Source organism: Eublepharis macularius, chromosome 5 (assembly GCF_028583425.1).
Source record: "Eublepharis macularius isolate TG4126 chromosome 5, MPM_Emac_v1.0, whole genome shotgun sequence".
Lineage (NCBI taxonomy): Eukaryota > Metazoa > Chordata > Lepidosauria > Squamata > Eublepharidae > Eublepharis > Eublepharis macularius.
Window position 1 is genome coordinate 26,443,154 of NC_072794.1, and position 19,946 is coordinate 26,463,099.

Sequence of the window (19,946 nt, forward strand, 5' to 3'; positions counted from 1 at the left end):
AAAACACACAAAAATTTACTTGGGGGGACGGGTCAAATAAAATCAGAGCATATAAGTACAGCAAAGATGAAAAAACTAACTAGATTTAATCCTGCAAAATGGGTTCAGTTCCAGTGAAGTTCAACATAGTAGATACAAAGTGCAACATAAAATGACAAATTTCCTACCAAACTAGACCAAGATCTATCCAAACCATCATCCCATTCCTAAAAGCAGCATTGATGCAGCTAAAATCTCAGCCATGTAGTTCAGGATTATGATTCCAAACCTCCATTTATCCCCAGCATCTAGTATTCAGAACAACGGAGGTTCCTTTTATCTAGAATGGATCATATAGCTATCCCCCATGAATTTATCTGACCATTTAATTTCTTGCTTTCTTATAAAATAAACAAGAATGCTACACTCTGGAATGTCCTTTGATTATTCTAACGTTTTACCTGCAAAGAAAGTTCGAGCTAATTATAAGAAAGATGTCCAGTCAGGCCCTAAACTCCTGTTAAGAGTGACTGAACTTTGGTTCAGGCAGTAAGTTATTGCAGGCCTGGTTCTGGTCTATCTAGAAAAAATGTGCCAGTTTGTTAATTCTGAACACCTGCAGGCCAGTGCCAGTTCCCTGGAGATTCAGCCTGGAGAGACTGCCTCTCACAGCTCATATCTTCACTCCCCAATTTCACATGGCTAGCAACACCAATTAAGTAAGTGAGCCCTGACTGGCTCTTGGTTGATAGGGTGACGTTGGCAGTCCTGAAAAGATGGCTGCCTACCTCACTCTTCTCCCATCATATGAGAGAGAAGACTGGTTCGATGCCTCTTGTCATCAATATGCCTCATGTCGCATGGCATGGAGATGGACTCCTTTACTAAATCAACGGGTGTGAACCTACTAGCTAAGAAGCTACATTAGAGAAGCTCAAGTAAGCCAGCTTTAAATGTTTTTAGACAGACATCAGTTAGCTAGCAATAGAAAGGTTTATTTGTTTTCTTGTCCATTGTCCATTGTCTGAATTTGAGTGCTTTATGCTCAGAAACACTCTCTGTAACTTTGTAATCAATAAACTAAAGATATTTTATTCAAGCCTATGTCTGGAGTCACAAGTTGCACAACCTCAGGGAACCCAGAGACTGCAAAGTCTCACAAAATTAAATAAGCAGCTTCCTTCCTTCTGCCTAAGGGATTTGGTGTGGCTCTTTTCAGTGCCCAGAATAAGAGTTTGGGAGTAGCCGCCAAGTTTGGGAGTAGCTGCCCTGAGCCCATCTGTGGGGAGGGCGGGGTATAAATTGAATAAAATAAATAAATAAATAGTACCTGGTTCATACACTAATCTATAAACTAAGCATCTAAAGATTTATAGTTCATGTCTACAGAAATATATTCACATGGACGCCATCACATTTTGATCATATAATTATCCTTGGTGACCAAAAGACAAATGAACAGAGTAGTATATCCTAGTGGTTAAGTAGCTGGGCTATGATGCAGCACATCACAGGTTTGAATTGCACGACTGCCAAGAACTCACCAAGTGGCCTTGGGCAAGCCATCCCCAGCTGCACTGTGGGGATAATAACGCTGACTTTGTTCACCACGCTGAGTGGGCAGTAATCTCTCCAGAACAATGGTATACAAATGAACTGTTATTACAGAACCAAACATTAAGATGAAAACAGCACTTAAGCATTCCAAATTTTGTAGCATACCTGTCATATTTCCAAACAGCCCAATTATTCCTGCCAAAACATTTGTGTACATTAAAAACCTGATATAGTATTAGAATATTCCATACATCTAATCCTGGAGAAAGGCATAACTGGTCCAAAAAGAAATGCTAAATATTACCATTACTGCTGATAATGATTACAATGTGTGTATGTTTTAAATGGAGACTGTGACGAACAAGAGCAAGGGACGTATCAAATGAACTTTTAAACAGAGTTCACCGTAGAAAGTAGTCCGCAAAGTCTAATTTAGCCAAGTGGGGGAGAACCAACACACTGCAGCACTGGCAGCCACTTCTGGAGGAGTCACAAAACACTGAATTCATTGTCTTGCATCTCCTCCTTTAATGTTAACCCAGATGCAAAGCTTGGGATCATACCACAATCGCTATCTACAGGGCATTTAAGAGCAACCTGACAAATAGTGTCTTCTAAATTGCAGAAATGTAGGAAGCTTTAAAAAATATTACTTAAAGGCAAGGAAAGAATATTCAAGAACTTTAAATGGTCCAGTATCACATACTGTTCAGATCACTTATCAAAGGAGAATTTTGCAATGAGCAGAAATCGGTAAGTACTTGATTGACTGAACTTTTTGCCCTATCACATTTACAATGGAAAACGCTATCGAGCAGGTAGCAGGATAGATATGGAAGAGTGAAGCTGAAGTCAAAGCTCTGGTCACAATCTCAAAAAAAATGTAAGAGTGCCATGCAAGGTGAGTACAGTCTACTAGTACACCAACATGCTATCAAACAGTAAATTAATGTTTCAGTACTTTTCATTGGTATAGCAATTGTTAAATTGCTCTCATTTCCCCAGTAAGTACTGAAAAAAATAAAACAAAACATTACTGGCATCCTCTCCAAATGTACATATATCTATGAAATTATCAGCCCTAAAACTGTAGAAGGTTCTTCTAAAAATACCAGGCTGCTATATACCAAAAGACCACTGGCTTATCTACCCAAGTATTTCTTATTTATAACCACCAGCTACTCTCCAAGGTCTCAGACAGACCCTGTTAGCCAAGAGCTGACCTAAACATGACCGTGGCAGGCCCAAGTTTGACTACTGTGACTATGTGAAAGGGATCTTGGGGTAAGAGTGGACTGTAAACTGAATATGAGCAGTCAGTGTGATGTGGTGGCAAAAAAGGCTAATTCAATCCTGGGTTGTATCAAAGGGGCCATAACATCGAAATCGCAGGAGGTCATAGCCCCTCTCTATACTGCCTTGGTCAGGCCACACCTTGAGTATTGTGTGCAGTTCTGGAGGCCTCACTTCAAAAAGGATGTGGACAAAATCGAGAGGGTGCAGAGGAGAGCGACGAGGATGATCAGGGGTCTGGAGACTGAGCCCTACGAGGAAAGGCTGAGGGCCTTGGGAATGTTTAGTTTGGAGAAGAGGAGGTTGAGGGGGGACATGATTGCTCTCTTTAAATATTTGAAAGGCTGCCATTGTAGGAGGGCAGGGAGCTGTTCCAGTTGGCAGCAGAGGGTAGGACGCGAAGCAATGGGCTAAAACTACATGCACAAAGGTACCGACTGGATATTAGGAAAAACTTTTTCACCGTCAGAGTAGTCCAAAAGTGGAATCAGCTGCCTAGGGAGGTGGTGAGCTCTCCCTCACTGGCAGTTTTCAAGAAGAGGCTGGATGAATACTTGTCAGAGATGCTTTAGGCTGATCCTGCACTGGGCAGGGGGTTGGACTAGATGGTCTGTATGGCCCCTTCCAACTCTATGATTCTATGACTATCTATCAGTTGTGAGTCTGATTTTAACAACAGAAGTAGGTGAGGAGTGCTAAACCCTCAAATAGGTGAGGAGTGCTAAATCCTCCTCTTCTGTAGCCCTCTCCAAGCTTCATTCCTTCTAGGCTTGAACTATCTGAACTGAGCTGACAACAAGCTTGTCCGAGCAGCTCAGCTCAGATACTGCAAGCCTAGAAGGAATAAAGTTTGGAGAGGTAAGCTATATATATCCATATATCCTCAAACATCTGAAGTACTCAACAGAAAGGTCTAAAGTACACCCAGAAGAGTGAAGCATGTTTATTGTTGGATGATGAAAGTAAGTATCCAAAGATCAGAGGGCATCAAAAGTCATAAAAATGGTTCTAAGCACTTTGCAATTTAAACAAAACCTGAGAAACTATGCAATGGAATAAGAACCACTCTCTTGGTAAAAATGATCAATTTTTTACTCTCTTCCTTTAAACGTTTGTAAGCTCATTCTCCAGACTTCATCCCTACCCTTAGCAGGCTGCAGTTAGGTTGGCAGCAAGGAACAATATGGCTGAGAAATGCTGGAGAATCTCAGCCTTAAAGTATACTGCACTCTCTTGTTCTAAAAGTTTACGTTCCAGACAAGCCTTTCTTGCTTAACTAGCTGGAGATTAGGCCTGTCCCTTAGGGAAGTCAGGAGAGCAGCGAGATCTCAGTAACAGAAGGGGTTTGGAAAAGCTGTTGACTGAATTGCATCCTCACTGCATCTCAAACTGCTAGTGATGCAGGTCACAACAGATCTGAACAAAATGGCAAGCAAACAAATCACAGTAACCTACTGAATTCTCCATATATCAAAAATCAGGAGCAACAAGGAGCTGTCCTCAGACCACAGAAAATAGCTCAAACAAATGACATTGTGTAGATGTAATAGTAGCATAGAAAAATGTTCCCATTACTGCCACAAAAAATCACCATTAACCTGTGTTTTGCATTGGTTATGAATTTTCCTCCACTTATGCTTTGGTTGTCTACTTGTTTCATTTCCCGTAACTGCTCAGTAAACTAAGTAGCAAAATAAGTTATGGAAAACATCAGAGGATGTCTAGGGGCAGTTGTGTCAATCATCCAAGTCATCTCCAAATAACATCACATTTGCACAAATTTGTTTCTTTTTAATAGACCTATTTAGTGTCACAGGAAATCAAACAAACCTGATTTATTCCCATATCTCTTTTCTGGTGGCAGAATGCACCACTTGTTTGTTTATTTAAAAATTATAATCCATACTTCCAGTACTGAAGACAGTTTATGATCAGTCGTAAAACAATTTCAGTATCGGAGAGAACTAAAACACAAACTGAGACTCAGCCAGTCAATAAAAACCTGCAAGCCACTTGGTGCCTTTTGGACTAGCTGATCAAATGATACGGTTAGTAAGGGCTACTGTTGAAACTGAGATGCCCCATTGACCTCTGTGGATGATAGCTAAATTCTGTTGAAATAAATTAATGGACAGCCTCATCCATAGTTATATGGGTATACTAAATTAATGCCAACAGTTGTCAATGACTTTGGGATTTTTTAAAAAATGTATGCAATGTAGGGGATATTCACGCTGTATTCATCGTTAATTTTTCTTAGGTATTGTTCCAATAAAAATAATTTCTAGACAAAGCTTTGAAATTGTGTCAATGTAACTTTTAAGCCACCACCCTCCCCCACAATCAAAAATTCTACTGAGATATAAAATATAGAGTACTTTTTAAAAGTTTGTTTATTCAATATAAAATAAACATGTTGCATCAGATCATGCCCTATTTAAGTCACTGGAAATTTTTCCAGAAAACCTGCATTTATAGATTTATATATTGCTTTTCTAACAAGCCCATCACTGCTCCACACGTCACATTCTTTAATCATATCTATGATCACCGATAGTGTTGGAAAGTATTTTGGTATGATTTTGCTTAAAGGGAAAAAAATCTTTAAAGGAAGGATATTGTCTACTTATAACCATTGTAAGTATGCTTGTTTTTCAGTCAAAAAATTTAATTTTTATTAATAAGTAATGCTAGTTGACAAAACTGCTCAGTCAGTTTGCATCATTAGAAAATCCTAAATTTTGTTACAACAAGGAGAAGAAAGAGGAATAAGAGAGAGGAAACAAGGAAAAAGAGTTATGGTTGAGAAAGTACATTCTCAAAACCACTTGATGTGGATTAGTTGCACTTTAACACCATATATCTGCCTGTAATCAAAGTAGTTATAAAGCAGAAGAAAACATAGGTGGGGTGGGCAGGTGCTTCATCTCATGTGCATGTGCAGGAATTCAGCAGGTATTATTTAACCATGTTGTAATACCATCACACCGTGCATTCCCCCGCTTGTGTGCGCGCGCTCTCTCTCTCCCTCTAACTAAATAGTTTTTGAGGAGGCATGGAAACACTACAGGTAAGTTACACAGAAAGGAGAATTCAACATGGGCTTGCAATGTCTGACAGACACCCTATGTTGAATATCATATATCATTCCATTCACAGAAATCTTGTTACCTGAGATTTTTGTACTTACTACCTCCAAAGATTCAAGCTTTTCTTCAGTTTTGAGTTCATTTCCCCACCACACAACAGTTAAATGTAAGTCCATTTTGTGATTTAGCTTTAGCACCAAAAAATTAGTTTCTAAATGGAAATTAGTATATTAATATTACTTTCCATAAAGAAAAAGTGAGCTCCCTCAGCTAAAGCAACATGAAAAGGCATAGGTCTCGTGGACAAAAGTCCCAGCTTACAGACTGTTGACAACCAGAGGCACTGAAAAAGTTTCCACATCATCTCCAGCAGAACAGTTTTTAAATTCATTTAGAAACCCCAACTGGGCAAGACCAAAGTCTGTGAACATGCAAAAGATTCTCAAAGAAACACAAATATTGCCTAAGACAAATTCAAGCAACATACCCCCTCCCTTTTGCTGAAGGCACAGCTGAATGACTCGTGAACCTTGTTAATCATAAGAATCTTTGCTTTTAGAAAATTTTAATGTAGATACGAAGTCTTATGTCAGTCTGGGAGGGGAGATGAAAGGAACTTGTCCTCATCAGGAATATTCTTGGCTTCTTCCCTCAGTTTTCATGTTTTAGAAAATAAGCCTTTAACCTTTTCACTTATGGAGAGGAGAAAATATGCATCAATACCACCCCTCATCTAACTGTTCACTAAGACATTATCTATACTTTCTTGCCAGAACACTGGAGTGATCAAAGTGCTGGAATGAACTACAAGCACTTGTATACTTCTCACTTATTCAGTTTTATTAAAGTGCAATAAAACAAAACGTAAGACTATTTGTATTGAGCGTTCTGTTTTACATTGATCTATGGTGCTCCACAGTACAATGCCTCATGTCACCCAGCCCATACACCCCAGCATATCTGCCATGATTGTGTTTATGCATAATGCTCTGTTCCTCTGAGAATGTGTAAAGGGAACTTAGTTGCTAGTGTTAACTGTTTATCTTGCAGGTGTTTTGCTTTCGCTTTTCCGGCTGGCTTGAGAACGTGGCCTTGGAGTGCTGGAGGGAGCCAGTCCTCCCTGAGAACTGTGATGAACTCATTCCTCCCTGTTCCCTTCTCTCCCAGGCCTGGACCCTTCCCACCAAAACTCTAACAGTCTCCCATTCCCAGGGGCGGGAACGTTCCCCTATAATTAACACTGCTCACCCACCTTGCGTCACTTCTGCCAATGACCCTGTCTGAGTACCTTGATACTGATATCTCTCTTTAATAAAGTAACTTTAACTCTTACACCTGAGTGTCTGCAGTGAAGTGCTTGAGGGATTTATCTGGCAAGACCTGACAGTCTGTGGCTACAGAAACTGATGCAATCATGCAATGAAAACTCTTTTTGTTTAAAGTATTTTGGCTCAGTCAAGGTACTTCTTAGTGCAAGCGTCCTGTTGTCCTGACACATTCCTTTCTAACAAAAGAGACCCCACAACATCAATATTTTCTTAATAAAGTCTTTAACATTTTGTTTATACTGTCTCTCCTCATTTGATTCTTGGATACATAACCAAGAGCGCCTCTCACACAACTCCTTCCTGTCCCAAGTAGTACTCTGCTTGGACTGTCAGCTATCCAGATGCTTTGAAGCAACCCAGATGATTTTCCCACAAAGAAACTTATAAGGATAGGTGATATATCCCTCTGCTTCCCCCCACCCCCATCTTTCCAATTTACACACCAAACAAGTGTGTGTGGGTGTTGGCATACTTACATTTGTTGGGGCATTTTAGTATTTGCTGCTATATATGTACTCCAGAATTGTTTGAGCTACTTTAACATAGTTTGAATGGAATAAAGTAACTCTTTTCCTACTATATCCAGATGTCAACTTTCTGTCCAAACTTACTCTGGATCCCTGTCACTTAATCATAGATCCCTAAAAATAGAATGAGGTCTAGATTTGGTCCTGTTTCTCTCTAGTTGGGTCTTAAAATGACAGCCAAAGCTCCAGCTAGGATATGAGTGAGAGAGAGTACTAGATAGATTTCTTCCCCATGCTCAGCTATTGTTGTGCAACTCTGGGTCCTGGGAGGAAGATGAGCTTATTCACATAACACATGTATCTTATATATACACATGGCCCTGACCTCAATGATTCACGAGCCTGATCTTGTCAGATCTCAGAAGCTAAGCAGGGTCAGCCTTAGTAACTGAATGGGAGACTGCCAACGAAGACCAGGGTTGCAGAGGCAGGTTCTTGCCATGAAATATCCCACCAGGGTCACCATAAGTCAGCTATGACTTGAGGGCACTCTTCATCAATATATATATACATACATGCTAACAACAGGCTCCAAAACAGCACACACAGCTTGAAACTGAGCAGACTTAAAATATACATGACCTGCTCATACCCTGGGCCATACGTGATCAGAAGAAGCCAGAAAATTGTGAAAATGTGCCAAGAACAGCTACCCAGCCAGCCACCATGCTAAACACCACCATAGCAAAAAAAAAAATTCAGTGTGATCATATAAAGTAATGGACTCAAGAGGAAAATGGGCATTGCCAACAAGGGGTTAGATCCAGACACAGTTTTCTCACCTAGTCTTCTGTCTTACTACAGCCCCTGTCTCACATGGCATTTGTCCATGTAGGCTGCATGATCCTCAGAACTGTCTTTTTGATGCTCAATGGCTGGAACCAACCCAATACATAAGTTGATTTTCAAACTTATTTGCGAAATCAAATCCCCCCATAGCATGCATTCTTACTACTGGGAGCTGGAACAGTGTAGTGTTTAAGAGTGCCACTATTGTCTCAACCTCAGTAGGTATCTGCAACATAAACAAAATGCTAACCTGGGGGAAGGGTTTGGGTGTTTAATAAGAATTACGGTGATAAGAAGACTGTGATTCAAATACGCACAAAAACATCAATATATTAATGCTATTATTCAATCACACGTTAATTCATCTGTAACAACCACCGCCACCTTACACATCTCAACTTACAGTTATTATATAGCATCAGAATCAGATACTTCTCATGTACATATAAATTTAAAGAACAGGAAATAACCCTTAATTCATTTTCTTAGGTGGCTGGAGACATCTGAAGATCAGTAACAGAAGTAAATATCTACACTGCGGGACAGCAGACTAGGAAGCGCTGTCCATAGACAATCCTTGCTCAGACTGTTAGTTCAAGATTTAGACAGGAGAGCAGAGAACACTTTAGAGGTATTGAGAACAATCCTAGGCAGGTCTACTCAAATGTAAGTCCCATATTATTCTATAGGACCTACTCTCAGGAAAGCACTCTTGGGATTGCAGCCATTGTGTTTCAACTGAACAACTTCTATTATTTTCTAGTATGGGAATTTTTACAAGACAGAAATGCAAGCCTGTCCGTTGTGAATGCTCTGCAGTGCACTGGCTAATGAGCTAAATTCAGATCTCTGTTGAAGCAGCATTTTTACTTATACTGCAGCCCTAGGCAAGTCAATAGTCCCCCAAAAGCCTTATAGTTCAGAGGTGAAGGTATAAAAATTATAAGGCTTTCCGCACATTATGAGAAGAGTAAGAAAAACACAGTAGGTGCTAAGAATGAAAATACTTGATTTTTTTTTGAACTGCAAATATGCTTTTCATCCTGAGCCTGTTGCTACATATTTGTAGCAACTGCAATGTTTTATTGTATTTATTGCTAATAATTTTGATTGGCTCATGCCTTAAATTAAGCAATTTAAGGCTGCAGTGCTACACACACTGAATTCACTGAAAGCCATTTCTAAAAAACATGAGGAGGATTGCACTACATACACTCTTTTGCATGCTTATTAGGAAATTAGCCCCATTGGTACTAACTTTTGGCAAACATGCAAAGGATTGCACTGGCCCACTACTATCAATGGAACAGCATACAGCCAGAGGTACAGTCTAATAATGCTAACTGTGATCACTGATGTCACTTATTTGGAGTTTAATGGGCCTTACTCAGAAAGAGGGTGCAGAGAGTTGCAGCCTTAGAAGTGCTTCACTTTGAAGCATGCCCTTATCACAACTTAAGTGTGCATTTGGGGCGGGGGGTATATTAAGACCTGCATTTGGGGCGGGGGGGGGGGTATATTCCTCAGCAAAAGTGTCAAACACGCCAATCACTCTATGTGTAAGTTTTACAAAAACAAAACATAGTTTATAAACTGATCCCAGTTAACTGATCAGTAATAAAGTTACTTCCATAAATTTTTGAAACATCATTATTTCCTGTCTCTCAACAGTGTTGTTTTCAATGTTTTCACACTTACAGTTATTTCTTATATACATACATATGTTTTTAAAAGACAGAGAATGTAAGTGTAGCGATTAGCATGTCAGACAAGGATCAGGGAGACCCAGTTTCAAATGGCTACTTGGCATGAAACTTAGTGGGTGATCTTGACCCAGACACTCTTTCAGCCTAACCTACCTCACAGGGTTGTTGCAAGTATAAAATGGAGATGAGGAGAACCATGTTCACAGCCCTGAGACTCCTTGCCATAGGACTGGGTAACATTGGTCCAATCACTCTTCCTCTACCTAACCTATTCCACGAGTTCACATGAGGATAAGACAGAGGATTGGAGAGTCATGGATCGGATCTGCTGGAGTATTTCTGTAGATGCTTTTCTGCCTGCAGAATGCAACTTTCTCACCTCTGTCCTCACACGGCCACCCAAAATACTCCTTCATTTCACAGAGATGCTCCAGGGGATCCAAGCCCACGTTTGCTTTCCTAAGCCCACTTGCCACAAAGTTCAGTAGGTGACATTGGGCCAGCCACATCTCTGAATCTAACCTACCCCACAAGGCTGTTGTAGCATAGTGGTTAAGTGGTTGGGAGAGACTCAGCTCTCTGTTGGTTTGAATCCCATTACTGCCATTAGCTCAGCAGATGGCTCTGGGTAAGCCACTCTTCTCAGCCCCAGCTTCCCAACTCTATTGGGGAGATAATGATACACTCGCAGCTCTGAGTAGGGCACTAATCTATCTAGAAGAGCAGTATATAAGTGAACTGTTGTCGTTACTGTGGAATAGAGGAAGGGAAAATGTAAGAATTCCTTGAAGGACAAGACAACAAAAATGCACTAAATAAAAAGGCCAATAAGAGTAATGGGTTTTCAAAAAGAAGGAAAAAAGTTATCCATGAGGAAGCATTAAATCATGGCACCGTGGAACAGAGAACGAATTATATTTATAAAAGATATATACAAGATTCTTTCACTGTTCCTGACCATCATAATGGAAACCTATTTTTTCCTCTGGATTTGAGTCCAGAGACCACCAAGATTTTCAGGGAGCTTCTGAGAGTCAAAGCTCCCTTCTCCCTACATGTAGGCATTGGGCAATCCACAGCCAAAGAGAACAGTCCCTTTAAACTAGAAGGAAGCGACTGACAGCCCAGGCTGAGCTGCGGGAGGGAGGGGGGCCAAGGCCAGCTAGGAAGGACGAGGCCGAGCCCGGCCGAGGAAAGGAAGCGACCCGAGACCCACCGACCCTCGTTCGCCTTCCACCTCCCTGAAGGTCCCGCCGCCCCTTCTTCCTGCCTTCCCTCCTCCCTCGACTGCTGGTCTGCCTCCCAGCCCGTCCCCGTCGGCGGCTGCTCGGCCGGCTGAGTGACCGACGGACCCGCCTCACCTGCCCTATCGTCGCCTCCGTTCTTTCCTCCTCCTTCCGGGCGGAGGCGCCCGGCTCATCCCGTAAGCCGGCGGGGTCGTCGAACGCTGAGGGAAGCAGGAGAGGCGGCGGCGGCGGCGGCGACTCCGGACTGTCGTTTCAGCGGCCGCGGCAATACCGCCATCCCGGCGCCATTACCGGCCAACTGACACAGAGGCGGAAGGGGGGGAGAGGAGGGAAGGGGAGGGCAGCGGCGGCGGCGCGCGGCAGGGCGGGAACCGCTTTAGGAAACCTCGCGAGGAACGGGGCGTGAAGTCTTCGACCTTCCCAAGATGGCTGAGGGAAGGATTGGGGGGGGGGGGGTAGGGCCTCTGACGCCATCTTGAAAGCGGCAAAGTACTTGCTCCACCCGCCACCTTAGACAGTTGAGGCAAAGCCGAGCTCGGCAGGTCTGGGAAGCTAAGCAGGGTAAGCCTTGGTTAGTAATTGGATGGGAGACCTGTAGACGGCCAGGGTTGCAGCCAATGGCAAATCACCTCTGTTATTCTCTTGCCTTGAAAATCCTCGCAGGAGTCTCCATAAATCAGCTATGACTTGACGGCGCTTTCCTCCACCACCACCAAGAAATTTGGTACGCTGCATGGGAAGCTTGGCTAGCCCTATTAACAGTCAATATCTTGTGCGTCTGTTTGTAATAGGGTTGCCAGCTCCGGGTTAGGAAATTCCTGGAGATTTGGCAGGGGTGGGGGCGGGGGCGAGCATAGACAGGGCAGGGCTTGAGGAGGGAAGGGGCTTTAGTGAGGTATAGTGCCATATTCACTCTTCAAGGCAGCCATTTTCTCCAGGGATCTGATCTCTGAGGCCTGGAGATCAGTTGTAATTCTGGGAGATCTCCAGCCACTACCTGGAGGCTGGCAACTCTAGTTTGTAAGAGTCCAACATACATTCACTTGCTAAATGAAACTAGGGACCAGCACCCTGGATAAATGTGTGTGTGCAATCACATGTTCAAGTTGTACATGTGTAGGACTTAAGAATGTGTAGGACTTAAGAATAAGAATTACTCAAGACACATAGAAAAAGGTTTGCCAACTCCAGCTTAGGAAATGCATGAAGATTTTGAGGTTGGAGCCTGGGGAAGACAGGGTTTGGGGAGGAGAGTGACCTCAATTGGCTAGAACCCTGTAGAAACCACTCTCCAAAACAGCCATTACTCCAGGGCAAATGGTCTCTGCAGTCTCGAGATCAGCTGCATATAAAAGAAAAAGCAACTGCACTGTACACAGATGGTCCCTGCGTTCACTGTAATTTGTAAACAGGGCTAGTGGCTCCAGCCATTTTTTGGACAATTTGCTATCTATCTTTTGTGGAGCTGCTCACAAGGTAGCATATATCAAACAGCACTCCTGCCTTGGAAATTAACAAGAGTCTAGTAGCAAATGAACACCGTTGGTTTCTTAAGCCTTCCAAGGATACTAACTGCACATTTCTAAGTCTTGGTGAAGTTTAGGAGGGTTTGTCACTCAATTAAATCACTGCTAGTCCATATTTCAGTTGATTTATCAAGGCATACATAGCTTACAAAATACTATTTTACAAATAAACTTTAATGAACATAATTCTTATGTTCTCTGTGAAAAGAAACAGAAGCAGGAACGAGTACTGTAATGACTACAGCTCACTAAACATTAAAAAAAATAGACTAAGATCCACACTACATTCTCAGAGAGGACAGCTACTTTCTGGCTGAGGCATCCATCCATATACATAGATCAGATACCATCATTGCAGGCGTGCAAGGAATTCCAGGAAAGACAGCAGAGGAGGGCTACAAGAACTTCTGGCACGCTTCCTCTAAGAAAGGAATCTGCCCCATGATGTAAAATGCATGCAAGCTGTACAGCATTAATAGCTCTTAGAGAAATATCTAATAATGTGAGTTCAGGATAAGTTATAATTTCTCTTTAGAAAACAACCAGGCACTTAATAGACTAGCAAATATAATAGCTTCAACAGCATCACAGGTATTCTATGGCATATGGCGAAGGGGAAATATGGGGGCTTTCACAAAACTAATCCCGTTTTAATTGTTTATGCAGAGGCAAAATTTCTGTGCCAAATTAACTGGTAATCTGCATGAAGAAAAACTCATTTCTGCAATTGGTGTATATTACATAGAGGTGCATACACCTTGTTTCGTCTGACTTATTTTATTTACATTAATTATAGTCCATGTTTCTCACTGATGCTCAAGTTGAACTACACTTGGACTACACAGTGTAAATCAATACAATCAACATCTTAATTCTCCACCTAATCTGGAGAACCGGGTTTGATTCCCCACTCCTCCACTTGAAGCCAGCAGGGTGATCTTGGGTCAGTCTCAGCTCTCCAGCGCTCTCTCAGCCCCACCCACCTCACAGGGTGTTTATTGTTGTGAAGATAATAATGACATACTTTTAAACCGCTCTGAGTGGGTGTTAAGTCATCCTGAAGGGCGGTATATAAATTGTTATTAGATGTTGATTGTATTGAGCACCGTGACCATTCCCATGCTTCCGGTACAACCATGGAAAGCATGCAATTAAAAACTGATGCGCCGGTCTGAGGGTAGAAGAGTAGGCAAGCTTTCACGTCACACTGAGCTATTTGAAGCAGCATGAAAAGCACAAAAGGAAACTTCCAGCTACTGTGAACACAAAGGTTTGCAAATTATTAAAAGGAAACCTGCACAATAACTTCAAGAAAAGGGTTTAAAATTAATTGCTGTGCCCCCATTTAAGAGGATAGATTCTAATGCAAGCATCTGTTGACTGAAGAATCGTGTATGTGTTTCAAGTGCCAAGCAGTTCAGTTCAACAACCAGTGACCCTTCTGTTACACGCTACAGCAAGTGGCACCATTAGGGCTGAATAAATAGCCAAGGAGGAGTAAAGTATTTGGCTGGGAAACAAAATAGTAAGTAATACGTTTGGATGCCCATTGTCGTTAGTGAGATGCAGATACAGATTCACAGTGAAATCCTGAACAGAGTTACTCCAGTCTATGCCCATTGAAATCAATAGGCTTAGACTGGAGTAACTCTGCTTAGGATTTCACTGTAGCTGTACCGATGCCGGTTTTAGCAGAACATAACAGTACCACAAACTTCTGGGTGGACCTTTAAGCAGCTTTGCCCAGCATTAGTTTCTCTTGAAGTTTATGGGGAAATTATCCCCAAAGAAGCAACATGCCAGCGCGGGAACCCTTAGGGACAAGAGTCACGGTCTTAGGCCCAATTCACAGCTTAGTGCGTCCCTGCAAGAGCTGCTTCCTGTGGTCTAGTTCCAAAATGTGCCAGCAGCACGCATACGTTGGAACTGTACAGTGGGCTGAACCATATGGTTCCTTCCCTACCATTTCTCTTTGTTTGAAAAGAATCTTGGCACCGTGCCCCTGTCCATATCATTTGGAGCCAGGAAGGAGTCATGGCCCAGTGAAAGAAGCATCTTGGCATGGAGGAGATCCCAGGTTAAATCTCTGGCATCTCCAGTTAAAAGACAGTAAGGATGAAAGACCTCTTCCCGAGCCTCGGGAAAGCTGCTGACAGTCACAGTAGACAGAACCGACCTTGACAGTAGACAGTCAAGGGTCTCCGATTCAGAACATGGCAGGTTCCCTTATGCTCCTGTGTACCAGCGCAGCATAGGATCAGAATACAACAAAGTGACTCCTATGCGGTGACAGTAGAGCATGAATTTGGGTTTTATTTCACTAAGACTATTTTAATGAAGGTGTTGTAATTTTTAGCCAAATGATAGAGGATAACTGTAGAGGATAGAGCAATCACTGTACTGAGTTTTTACCTGCTTGTGAGTAGCAGAACTTCCTGCAGAACTTAAAAAGCTGTACAGCTTCGGTCCGAGTGACTCTACCATTTTAAACACACAGAAAAAACTCTACACAACTGTTAATTGTTTAAGGGAAGCAGCAAAGCGCATTAAGCATGATGTGAGCATGTTATGGCATCAGAACCGCTAGCGCACCATTGTAACAAAATGTTAGTACAATCTTTAGTTGAACTACACAAACAAATCTCATTACTTTCCTACAAGATGGATGGATTCAGTTGCGGAGTAGCAACCAAAACTCTTAGTACATGAGATTTTCTTTATAGGGTGCACGGGCTGGATCTCTGAGTTTGGAAGGGAAATTGTCTTATTGAAAGAGAGAAAAACACACATTCATAAGCAATGCTAACAACAATCGCAGTGCCTTCAAACTCCTGCAAAATCAAAACAGATTCCTCTCAAAAATTTACCATTTAAACTGTTGGTCACACCATATTTTCTGTAGCACTATATGTCAATTAAAACTAGAGTTTGAATATACCTACCTCCTTAATTCATCATCAATTTTCTGCAGAACATTTTCCTTCTTTTTCATCCATATCCTCTATAGCATTAACCCCAGTCTACTACTCGCTTTCCACTCCTATTAGAGCAGGACCAAATAAAATAGCAAATCCCCCTTTCCCTCAGCTAGTTTCATCCAGTGTTTTCTCCTTTAAAATGGAGGCTTGTAGGCAAAACATAAGATAATCCTCTGCAAAACTGTGAAAAGTCAGATTATTTTTTTCCCAAGGCAACCTTTTATAAAGTTTAGTATTTTAGAAACTCAAAAGGGTTTTACCTGCTGGAAACAAGCAAAGACAGAAAAGCAAGGAAGAATCCACTATGCTTGCACCCTAGACATTGCAGAGAACTTCAGCCAAGCCTGCAAATTTAGTATTACGACTGGACAGTCCTAAATACTAGAAAATGCTGGCAGGGCAAGAGTAAGGAGCTCTACGTGCTGAGGTCTATCATTTTACATGTCAAAGGATTGTGGCTGGGCAAGGGGCAATGGAAAGTTTTCTACGCCATAGTATTCTTGCACACTCCTCCTAAAAATAGATCGGCAGCTGGGTGTTTTAGCTGAAACCAAAGATGATCCAGTGGCCAGGGTTAAAGGAAGCCTGCTGGTATTTTGGGAAGGCTGGCCTCCACCTGTTGAGGCCAGAGCAAGGGTCACCATAAAGTCACAAAGCCATATGTGATGGCCAAGTGCTCAAGGAAACTGCAGGAAGAGAACCAATGCCAAAGATGCATGACACCAGCAAGAGGTTAAAATCCAAGTGCTCATCTGCTTTTCTACTTGGTTTAAAAGGTTAAAGAGCTTACATGCCAAGAGAGGGGAGGAAAATTATGCTACAAGGGCCCTAATTTAACACGATGTATACAGAAAGAGGGGCAATGCAACTGAGATGTGTACTTCTGGGAGTGCCAGGGCTTTTTTTCAGCTGGAACGCAGTGGAACGGAGTTCCGGAACCTCTTGAAAATGGTCACATGGCTGGAGGCCCCGCCCCCTGATCTCCAGACAGAGGGGAGTTTAGATTGCCCTCTGCGCCGCTCAGTGGTGCAGAGGGCAATCTAAACTCCCCTCTGTCTGGAGATCAGGGGGCGGGGCCTCCAGCCATGTGACCATTTTCTCCAAGGGCAACCCACTGAGTTCCACCACCGCTTTTCCCAGAAAAAAAGCCCTGGGGAGTGCTGCATAGTTGTACCCATCAGACTGCCTTTCTCCTGGATAAAATTAGTTTTTATATTCTGCTTGACAAACTGTGCTCAGAATACCCAAAGTTCCACACTTAAGCCCAGCACATAAGTGATGCAGCAAAAGGTCTCTAGACATTATTCCAACACAGAAGACACAACTCATGCAGTTTCTCTGGGTAGTTCTTTCTACCCCCATCTTTCACACAGTGAAGTTAGGAGGCTCAAACTTTGTGCTTTATTCAGGATCAAGTACTTTGTGCAACAGGTAGAGAGGGAAGAGATCAAGCATGGGTAAACTCTTGAGAAGTGTGTGAAAGCTCAGTGGGGTCCTCAGAGCGCTACCTCCCCTCTAGTTGCTCAGCAAGCTCATACCTATGTAAGTAGGAAAAAAATCTCTTACGGGTTCACACCTGTGTCAAGGCCTCCCCCACTCCCACCTTTCCTTTCACAGCTAGTTATAAAGTATATTTTGTTTTTCTTCCAAGGGCTCATAGGAGTTATGTCTGCCAACCACAGAAATGGACCAAGTACAATTCTATACTGATCTGAAGGTGTCCTGCTATATTTGGGCCCACATATAGGTAAGTAACACGATTCCCTGCTGGACGAATGGATAAAATACACAGCATAAAAGTTCCATTCTGAGAACAGCAAGGATTTTAAGATTTCCAAGCAGAATTACTTGTGCAGGGAATTGTAAAGAACAGGCACAACATATCCATATTTCTGTTCTGGGTAACTTCCCACACTTCTTCCTGAAAAGGATCCGATATTTTGAGCAAGACTCAAATATCGATATCCGATATTTTGAGCAAGACTCTGTACAAGAGTGAACAGGTACTAGAGACTAAGGGAAGTTTCATTACTGTTAACGTTAGGGAAATACTATGGGTAGATTTTGCTTTCACATCCAGGAACCTAACTGCTGTTGGAAAGGTATTTTGCCTAGTCAAATTAGCTAACCAAATCAGAAGTGGGGCAGGTGTCCATTGATGTCACTTATGGATTGTCACTATTCTGAGCTACCTATATTTGGCACCAACTATAGGGTAATTCAGGTTGCTTACTTCTGTACTATTCTGAGGGCACCATAATCCGGACTAAGGTTAAAACATTGGAGGTTGGCGTATGTTAAGCACTCCTTCTCTAGAATTTATTCTCAAAAACTAGTAAGCATAAGTATTCGTGGTTACTAGTGATGGTGGTTTAGGGTCAGAGAACCATCCCCACCACACATGGCTCCCTTAACCAACAGAGGATTGCACTGGCCCACTGCCTCTGTGCTTCCAGGGAATATCTCTGGCCACAACCTAGTGGGTGGGAGAACAAGAACATTTGATTTATATAATGCCCTTCAGGACAACTTAACACCCACTCCTACCTCACCCTGTGAAGTAGGAGGGGCTGAGAGAGCTGTGATTGACTCCAGGTTGCCTAGCTGGCTTCAAGTGGAGGAGTGGAGAATCAAATGATGGGCATGAACCAGGAAAAAACCGAATGCGGTTCGTGGTTCATCGCATTTCACGAACCATGAACTTTCACAAACCTTCCCCAGTCTGCAAACCAGTTTGTTTGGTTCGTGAAAACGTCACATCCAGGTCAGCAAATCATCACTTCTGGGCCAGTAGAAGGTCACTTCCAGATCAGCAGGAGGTCTGCAGAAAGTCCATCCCATTGCCTAGGAAACTGATTGATGCCAGGCTTTCTGCAGTCACGAACTAAAAAACAAACCAAATGAACCAGCCTAAAGTTCATGGCAGTTCATCAGAAATGGGCTCTGGTAAACTGCCGGTTCATGAACCACGAACCGACCTGTTTCGTCATGAACTTTGGTTCGTATTTCAGTTCGTGCCCATCTCTAAATTAAACTTGGCTCTCCAGATTAGAGTCCTGCTACTCTCAACCACTACACCAAACTGGCTCTGAATACCTGAAGGGAAATAAGCAGCAAGCCATAGCCTTCCTTAATTTTTTACAAACCAGCTCAGCTTTCCTCAACTCCAAAGCCATTTCATTGAGTGCCCATGAGTTCTTGTATTGTGAGAAAGGGAGAAAAATACTTGTCTACCTTCTCTATCCCATGCATAATCTTGCAAACCTCTTATCATGATTGATAGCTTGAATGAGCACCCAATAGTATAAAACACAAGAAATTTGCAGTAGAGCAGTTTACATTCAGGATCCAACAATGAAATTTTCTTTTTTAAAATCCTACTTTGCATACAGAACCTTATTTCTACATTGTTTCCAAACCTGAAAAGGCCTAGGTACCCACTCCACAGACTTGTACACAAAAGTATTTTTATAAGAACCACAGAGATCACAGTTCAAAGTACTATGATTGCAAAAACTACTGCTAGCCTTGTTTGGCAGTTTCACACAACACATTTCTCCCACCTCAGTGTGTTTCTGTGCATGTCTAAGGATGAGTTAGGATTTCTAGAAGCTGCGTGTTATGTACAAACTGGCAAAATGCTGTTATCTTCCTTAGGAAAACTTTAAGATCAACTGAGCTTTTTTGTTCTACCTGCAAAGTTTCTTTAGACGCTGAAAAGCATTGCAGGTGTAGCAGCATACTTCTCATGACAGTAACAATAAGCAGCAGCTGACCCATGTACTAGCAATATTCTTTTGACTTGTGCCTGGACAGAAATAACTTGAGCTACCCAGGTCGAAAATCCCACAGCATGAGCACTATGTTCCCCTATAGCTTTTTAATGGCATTGTAATCCAATATTCTGTCCAATATGTTGAACTTATT

The 19,946-nt window shown here is 42.2% G+C and overlaps 1 protein-coding gene across 2 annotated transcripts in view; it reads right to left on the reverse strand.

Moving 5' to 3' along the window:
* Positions 1-11,812, reverse strand: part of CEP350 (centrosomal protein 350) — a 98,634-nt gene extending 86,822 nt beyond the window's left edge. For both annotated transcript variants that reach the window (XM_054979580.1, XM_054979579.1), the window contains exon 1: positions 11,630-11,812. The gene's annotated coding sequence lies outside the window, so the exon portion shown is untranslated. The remainder of the gene's footprint in view (positions 1-11,629) is intronic.
* Between the last annotated feature and the right edge of the window lie 8,134 nt (positions 11,813-19,946).